The sequence below is a fragment of the Vombatus ursinus genome, unplaced genomic scaffold, assembly GCF_900497805.2.
Source record: "Vombatus ursinus unplaced genomic scaffold, bare-nosed wombat genome assembly UNPS02008546.1, whole genome shotgun sequence".
NCBI lineage: Eukaryota > Metazoa > Chordata > Mammalia > Diprotodontia > Vombatidae > Vombatus > Vombatus ursinus.
Window position 1 is genome coordinate 24,676 of NW_020948324.1, and position 8,730 is coordinate 33,405.

The window sequence follows — 8,730 nt, forward strand, 5'->3', positions numbered from 1 at the left end:
AAATGCAAAGTAATTCTCAAACTTTCAAAGTAAAATAGCTAAAAAAAAAAAAAATAATAAAGCTATGGCTAACCATCTCCTACCAAACAATCACACTATCTGTATGTCTCCGCATGGAATTTGTGCTGCAAAGCTGATTGTATGCCCGGAATTTCTTTTTGCACATAAAGCTTTCTGAAAACAAGGTCATGGCTGCTGCTTGGAACGTGCTTTTTTACAACTGTGGGCAAAGCTCAAACAATCATAGACTTCGGGTTCAAAAGGACCTTAAAGGTCGATGGGTCCAACCTCTTCATTTTATAGATGAGGAAACTAGGGAATTTAGGTATGTGTAAGATCAACCAAGTGGTAAGTAACAGGAAGTAGCTGGAACTCGAACCCAGGTCCTTGGACTCCAAATCCAGTGTTTTTCCTGCTACATCATGATCTCTCACACCTACAAAAGAAACTAACTAGCAGAAATAGATTGGAATGCACATTGGCTTACAGGGTAAATTAAAAGGAAAAAAAAAATCAACCTGTCTATTAGACTCACCCTCCTAAGGCTCAGGAAACAAGGGTTTCCTCTTTATTGCTTTAGACGATTAGAGAAGGTATCAAAATGATTATGGGAAAATTGGTTTCTGCAGTCAGAAAATAATGAACAATTGTTAATCTCAGCAATCTATGGTAAGTTTAACACATCATGTAGGATGCACCTAATACTAGCAGGAAATGGTCTCAGTGGATGTCTTTTTTTTTTTTTAATTATTGCTTCTTATTTTCATTTGGCAAATCTGCCATCTATGAAGCACTCGATGTTCCTCCTGGGAACGGTGATCCGTTTTTTTTTCAAGGAGATGGCTAGTCTGGCCAACTTTAAGGCAGCGATGAACAGCAGAGGTCCTGGAAATGAGCTACGCAGAGCAGACGGGAAGACCGACCAATAGAGGGAACCTCAGTAGACACGTTTCTTCTTTAAATAGGATTCTGCATAATACCCGCCTGTGCCCTGAGAATGTTGGTCAACAAATTCCACCGAGCTCCCTTCGGGGGCAGAAATGAGGTATGAGGAGCCTCTCTTTTCATTTCTTAAAGGTGAAGATACCTGGAAGAAAGTAACCATTAAAAATAGTAACCAATAAAATCTTAAGCTCAGAGCTTGTTATTTATCAAAAATGTGTATAGTGGACCCTTGCCCTCTAGCCTCACCAGTTTCCACAACTGTTCTCTATTGATGCAGAAAAGAAAAGGGCATAAGAAACACTTGGCATCTTTCTCCCAGAAATTCAAATGCTCATATATTAAAACAACAGAAAATCTCTAGGAAAAAGCCGTGCACTGACTATAAAGCCTGAGAGGGGGAACCAATAGATTATATACTACAGAGAGGACAGAGATGATGGAAAGGAAGATCACTTTCCCTCTTCCTCTATCCTCCATTTCTCTTCCTGAGTGTTATACATTTTAATCAAATTGTTTCTATCTCCCTCTATCTTATTTCTATCCTCCTGCTACATTTGTTTCTACCTTCCCTTCTATCTCCCTCTTCCCTCCCCCTTTCCTTTCCCTCTCATTTCTCTCTCCTTTCTCTTCCTTTTCTCTCCTCCTTTCTTCCCTTCTCTCTATCCTTCCCTTTCTCCCTCTCCCTTCCCTCTCTCTTTTCTCTTCCCTTTCCCCCATATATATCTGCTACCTCTGCCTTCCTTTTCTCTCCCCCTTCTTCCTTTCTTCCCTTTTCTCCATCCCCTCTCTCCCTTTCCCTTCCCTCTCTTCTTTCTCCTCTTCCCCTTCTCTTCCATCTCTCCCTCTCTCCCTCACCCTTCCTACCCTCTCTTCTCTTCCGCTTCCCCTCTATTCCATCTCTCTCTCTTCCCTTCTCCCCAGAAAATCAAAAATCAAGAGAGAGAAGAAGGGAGGAAGGGAAGAATGTATCTGAAAATGAAGGTGATGTGAAAAAGAAAAGCTAGAATACATTTTTTTAAAAAAAGAAAATAACTTTTAAAAACTGTCTCACACAGGAGTGATCAATATCAACACTGAAAGGTTGCTTTCGGCCACCTTGTGATCCAACCATTCTGGAGAGCAATTAGGAACTATGCCCAAAGGGCTATGAAATGTGCATACCCTTTGACCCAGCAATAGCACTTCTAGGACTGTATCCCAAAGAGATCATAAAAATGGGAAAAGGACGCATGTACAAAAATATTTATAGCAGCTCTTTTTGTGGTGGCAAAGAATTGGACATTGAGGGAATGCCCATCAATTGAGGAATAGCTAAACAAGTTGTGATGTACGAATGTAATGGAATACTATTGTGCTGTAAGAAATGATGAGGAAGTGGACTTCAGAAAAGCCTGGAAAGACGTGTATGAACTGATGGTGAATGAAGTGACCAGAAGCAGGAAAACATTGTATACAGTAACAGCAACATTGTGTGATGACTAACTTTGATAGACTTAGCTCTTCTCAGTAACGCAAGGATCTAAGACAATTCCAAAAGACTCACAATGGGAAATGCTATTCACATCCAGAGAAAGAACTATGGAGTCTGAATGCAGATCAGAGCATACTATTTTTCCTTTTTTGGGGGGGAGGGGGTTTCTTTCTCATAGTTTTTCCCTTTGGTTCTTCTTTACAACATGACTAATGTGAAAATATATTTAACGTGAATGTATATGTACAGCCTGTATCAGATTACATGCCATCTTGAGGAGGGAGGAGGAAAAGGAGGGGGAGAAAATTTAAAACTCAAAATCTTATAAAAGTGAATGTTGAAAACTAAAAATAAATAAATATATATATTTTTTAAATCACATAATAATTAAAAAAAAAAAGAAGATCACCCTGACCCCAGACTTTCTTGGTCTCAACTTTGGCAAATAGAATATGAAAGACTTGGTGTAGTCAGGAGAACTATATACAAAAGGAATAAAAAGACTGTTAAGGAAATAATACTAGAGCCCTGTATATTAGGTGGCACAGCAGACACAGCACTGGGCCGGGAGTCAGTCAGGACAGACCTGAGTTCAAATCCTGTTTCAGACACTAGCTGTGTGACCCTGGACAAGTCACTTAACCTTGTTTGCCTCAGTTTCCTCAATTGTAAAATGGGGATAATAACAGTACCTACCTCGCAGGGTTGTTGTGAGACTCAAATGAGATAATACTTGTAAAGCACACATAGCAGTACGTAGCACATAGTAGGTGGTACCTAAATGCTTATTCCTTCCTCTTCCCTTCCCCCCTATATATTTTCTGTTTTTGTGCTTTAAAATAATTTGATTAAAGTCTGTAACAAACTTTTTATTGATCTTGCAAAAATTTCCTAACATTTTATCAGTTCATATTTCTCCATGGGTATCATGATATAGTTTGGGGGAAGAGTCAGTTTTAGTATGAATGCTAGACATGCAGAATTCTAATTTTATTTTATTTTTTATCAAGATCCTTTATGAAAGCACACAGAATTGCTTTAAGGTGACTTTGAAGTCTATTTACCTATTGAATTATTTTACAGATTCTAAAATTTATTCTGTCATTCTTTTTATCATTCATATTCTGGGCAGATCAGCTAAATTCTTAAGCTTGTAATGAACTAGCTTGAAATCGACATGTATGTCTTCTAGAGCACAGACATTTAAAACAGGAACAACTCTGAGCTTTTGTGATGCCAAAGCATCTCTCCTCCTTCTAAACCTGTGGGTATCTGGTAACTCGCTTTTATGGCATTTCTAAATACTAAAAAGTCCTAAGAGAAAAAAGTAAAAAAAAAATGTTGCGTAGTGAAATGTTAAAACCACTTAATTCCAAAGAAATATAAAAAAATAAACAAATATGCTAATAAAAAAATCTATAAGAGAAGAGGTTTTTACCAGCATCATAGAACCTTAGCATGACGAAGGACTGAGATCCATAGGGTTGAGATCCACAGAGTGTCAACTTAATTTAATTTCAATTTAGTTTTTCAATTAAATTCATTTTGAACCAGGCATGATTTCATCTGTAGAGGGAGACGCTAATGAGGAAGTCCCCTCTACCAATGTAGACTGGCACCCATTCTGCAACTTAAGAGTTGTGCCTGGGACCCTGAGAGATGAAGTGGCTTGCCCACAGTCATATTGTCAGCATGTGTCAGATGTGGGACTTGAAGGTGGGTCTTCCTTTTTCTGAGGCCAGCACTCTACCAGCTTACCATGCTGATCCTAGAATTTAGAGCTGGAAGGAACTTGAGAAATCATCTCACCTAATGGTTCCATTTTAGAGATGAGAAAATGGAGGCCCATAGAGCTTAAGTGACTTGCCCATATCATGGTTATGTCCATGTAACTAGTAAGTGGCAGAGCTGAAATTTTAGCCCAGGTTTGCCAACTTCCAATCCAAAGCTCTTTCTGCCAAGGTCCTAATACATAAATTAGAATTAACTTGGTACTTCTCCCCATCAGAGTCCACAGTAACAGACAGCATCTAATTGGTATCTGAACCGATTTAGCCAATGACTCAATCAATAAACATTTTTTAACCTGGTGTTAGATTTTGCATTTCTGAGCTCCTCCAATGCTTTGGGAAGATTGGCTTCTCCAAAAGCTTGCTCCTTCCCGGCATTACAGGAAGAAATACCCCAGCAGAGAGCCATCCTTGAGTTGTTTTACAGACATGATTTTGTGATACCTATCGGTATTCTCAGTAAGAAATTCTTTAAAAATTCAGCCAACTCTTCACCTATTAATCTGAATTTGAAGCATATAATAAATGATAGAAATGACACTAAGTCTTTGGATACCATTCAGGTACTTGCATTATGTTTCTTTTCACATTCGCCAATTTTGTCTCTTCCCTTTATTCAGACCAAGGGCTTTTCACCTAGACTCCTTGATTTTTAAAAAAAATTCTGATGATTATTTTTCCATATAATGGTTTCCTTTAAAGTCTTGCGTATTCTAGTCTATGAATTTAAAAACACAATTCAGAGAAGGGGTGTAGGCCTCACCAGACTGCTCGGAGGGTCCAGGACACACAAGAACGTTAAGAAGCCCTGGTTCATTTTATTTTTCATAATGACTACAATTTTAAGTTTAACCAAATGAAACCTTCTGGTTTTGTGTTAATGTAAGCTTGCTTTGCTTCCTGATATCCACTTTTGTGTGTCACAAGAGGATTTCCTATTTCCTTTTTTTGGCTGTTGTAATTAATTCTCGTGCTCTGAATTTTATGGTCAGCCACTTGCCACTCACAGAATTCAAAAGGGAACTCGAATTGCAGACTGTCAAGGGGAAAGGACCCTCTTTCATGCCCAAGGTTATGGGATTTCTAGAGACTTTCTGACTGTCTTCTGTCCGTGCTCATCATGCTTGGTGAGAGGTGCAGTTGTCAATGATACTGGTATTGCATCTCACCTCTTACTACTGAGTTTGGTGGGGGGGGGGTGTTCTTAAGGCTGGTCTTAAAGATATAACCTTTAAAAGGGAACGTTTCCCTCTTAACAAAACTGAAACTGGAACTTGGTTTTACTGCCCCCAGGTGGTAAGGCCTTCATCACAGCCACTCAGGGGCCCCATAAGTAAGGTTTAAGTTTTAAGCAGGATTGATTGACAGATGTTTGCCTTTATTTAAACACATAATGAATTAAAACAGTTGAATTGAAACATTTTAAAGATATCCTATTTACTACACATAACTCTTTGGAGAAACTTTTGAAAACAAAGTCTAAGTGGTACAATTTGGTCCTTTTCTCATAACCTTTGATTTCCTTTGTTAGATCACCCTGAATTTACTTCTTGCCATCAAATCTCTTACTGGCAATTAGGAGTCACCTTTGGACTTGACTTGACATTCTCATATCCCAGGTTGCTTCCCATGGAGGTGGCAGCTCGGTCTACTCTACTAAGATTTCTTTGCCCAATGACAATATGAGCAAAGTCAAGTTTACTTTTCCAGCATTCCTAATGAGCAGCCACAGTTTGATCATTTACTTTTGACATTTAGAGCATAAGAGAAAGACAGAATAATTGAACAATGTGGTGGCATGCTATACCTGTGGAGTGTATATTTATCTGTATAAGGCTTAACATTGAATTAACATTAAACTGCGTCTTATGAAACATGGCTCATCAGTCTAGTCTGTCAACATCTTTTTGGATCCTGATTTTGTCATTCAACTTGTATGCTAACCCTCCAAGCTGTGTGTCATCTGTAAATCTGACAAACACGGTCTCTGTTGCATCATCTAAGTCTCTGATAATAAAGTTAAAAATCTGGGGGGGTAGGGTGGGTAAGGACAGTTCCCAAAACCCTCTTGGCTAGAGACCTTCTTTTGAGGTGACATCAACCCACTAATGACCCTTTGGGCTTGCTCAGGCAACCAGGTCCTCTACCATGTAACACATTAAAAAAAAGATCACAAAGATCACAAAACTTTAGACCAAGAATTGGCTTCAGATGCCATCTAGTCTCACCAAACAGTCTCTACTATGACATCTCCATACCGCCTCTGCTTGAAGACCTGAAAAGAGGGATAACCCACTCCCTCCGAAGGCAGCCCAGACCGCTTGGCGACAGTTCTCATCATCATGAAGTTTTTCTAGATTTCAAGTGTAATTGATTTCTGCCTCTTTGCAATTTCTATCTATCGTTGCTTCTATTTCTCTCTTCTGGAGCCAAACAGAACCTAATTGTGTCCTCCACAGGACAACTCTCCGAAATTTGAAGACAAGTAAACACGTCCGATTCATTTAACTGACCTCCATGTGGCATGACTCCAAGATCTTTGCCCTCTTCTAGGCACAATACAGCTGACCAATGTCCTTCCACACTACATAGCTTCTAGAAGTGGTGTAATCACAAGAGAGTGCAAAGAGATTGCTGTTTCCTTGTTCCTGGAAGCTAAGCATCTTTTAATGCAGCCCAAGATCACACCAGATTTTTGGCTTCCATGTCACACTGATGACTCGTAGTAAGCTTGAAGTCCACTACCCCCTGCTCCCAAATCCTTTTCAGACAAGTGTCTTTCAATCATGCCTTGATTTTTTTGAACTCAGGTATAAGATCTTACAACAATGCCAATTGAATTTTATCGTACTACATTCGGCCCAATATTCTAGTCTGTCAAGATTTCTGGATCGCATTTCTTTCACACAGAATATTAGCAATATTTCTTAGCTTTGTTTCATCTGATGATTTGATAAGCATATCATCTATGTCTTCATCCAAGTCACCAATAAAAATGTTTAACAGCACATGACCAAGTACAGATCTCTGAGATACTCCACTGGAGACCTCCTACTGACTCTATGAGTCCAGCCATTCAACCAACTCTTAATACACTATCTGTATTATTATTAGGACAGCTAGATGGTGCAGAGTGGATAGAGTGCTGGGCCTGAAGTCAGGAAGACTCATCTTCATGAGCTCAAATATTGCCTCAGACACTTACTAGCTGTGTGATCCTGGGCAAGTCATTTCACCTTGTTTGCCTCAGTTTCCTTATCTATGAAATGAGCTGCGGAAGAAAATGGCAAACCACTCTAGTAACTTTGCTGAGAAAACCCCAAAAGGGTCACAAAGAGTTGGACATGACAGAAAGACAATTGAACAACAAAAGGTTAATGGTGTCTCCATTTACATGCCATAGTGTCTGGTTTGAAGTAAGTCTCTTGGTCTGAACAATGAAATGATGGGGGTGAGCTGTAATGGAATGAGCATAAGTTCCTAAGGCAGAACCATTGATTTCAATCCTTACTACCTCTGGGAGACCTTAGGCAAGTCACTTAATGTCCTGAAGCTTCAATTTCCTCACGAGTAAAACATCCAGCTTGCCCTGGATTCCTCTGATGTCCCTTCTAAATCTAAGATCCTCGAAGACACAGCTCAGATAAAATCTGACCTATGACAAGGTAGCCAACAAAATCCCAAAGGGTTACTGATTCCTCTTTCTATTGGCATGTGTTAATGTTTTAGTTAGTTGTTTGGAATATTTATAAGCTATATTCTGCTTCTAACCTGAAGCTTTTTAATTAATTGGGATATTTGGGGAAGGGAAGAAATACAGTCTTAGAGTAGAGTAGAGACCAAAATTATACTGAAGGTCCATAAATAGATTGCAGGGGGTTCATGAATTTGGTTTTTAAAAATATTTTTATAACTCTTTTTTCCATATAATTAGTTTCTTTAGTAATCATAAATATTCTGTGTTAAGTATTTAAAAATGTTATCCTGAGAAGGGGTCCATGGGCATCACCAGATTGCCAAAGGGGTCCATGATTCAAAAAAAGTTAAGAATGCCCATCTTAGTCATCTGAGGCCCAGAGAGCATTAAATGTCCTACCCATGGTCTCAGAAGTGGGACGTGTCAGAGACACGATTTGAACCCAAAGTTCCTTAACCATCATCAGCCCTCTACCTACCTCACCACCTGCTTCTCAATCAGAACCATTAATATGTCAGAAAAATTTTGAATTCCTAAATTCCAATTTTTTACCAAGAATTTCTTTTTAAAATGACATGCAATTTTTGATTACTGTTTCTAGGATGAGAATAACCTGTGACTCCATCATCTCTGCTAAAACTAAATAATTCCAAATAACTTCTTTTGTTATTCTGATCTCTTATGGTTCTTGTAAAAAAAAAATCTATGTAACACTTGATGATTCTATTTTACTTTACCCACTGGGTGGCAGCAAAAGACTATTAAGGAACTAAAAACTTTCTGTGATTCAACTTTTTTTTTTCTTCATGATATTAAGCTCTTGTGAG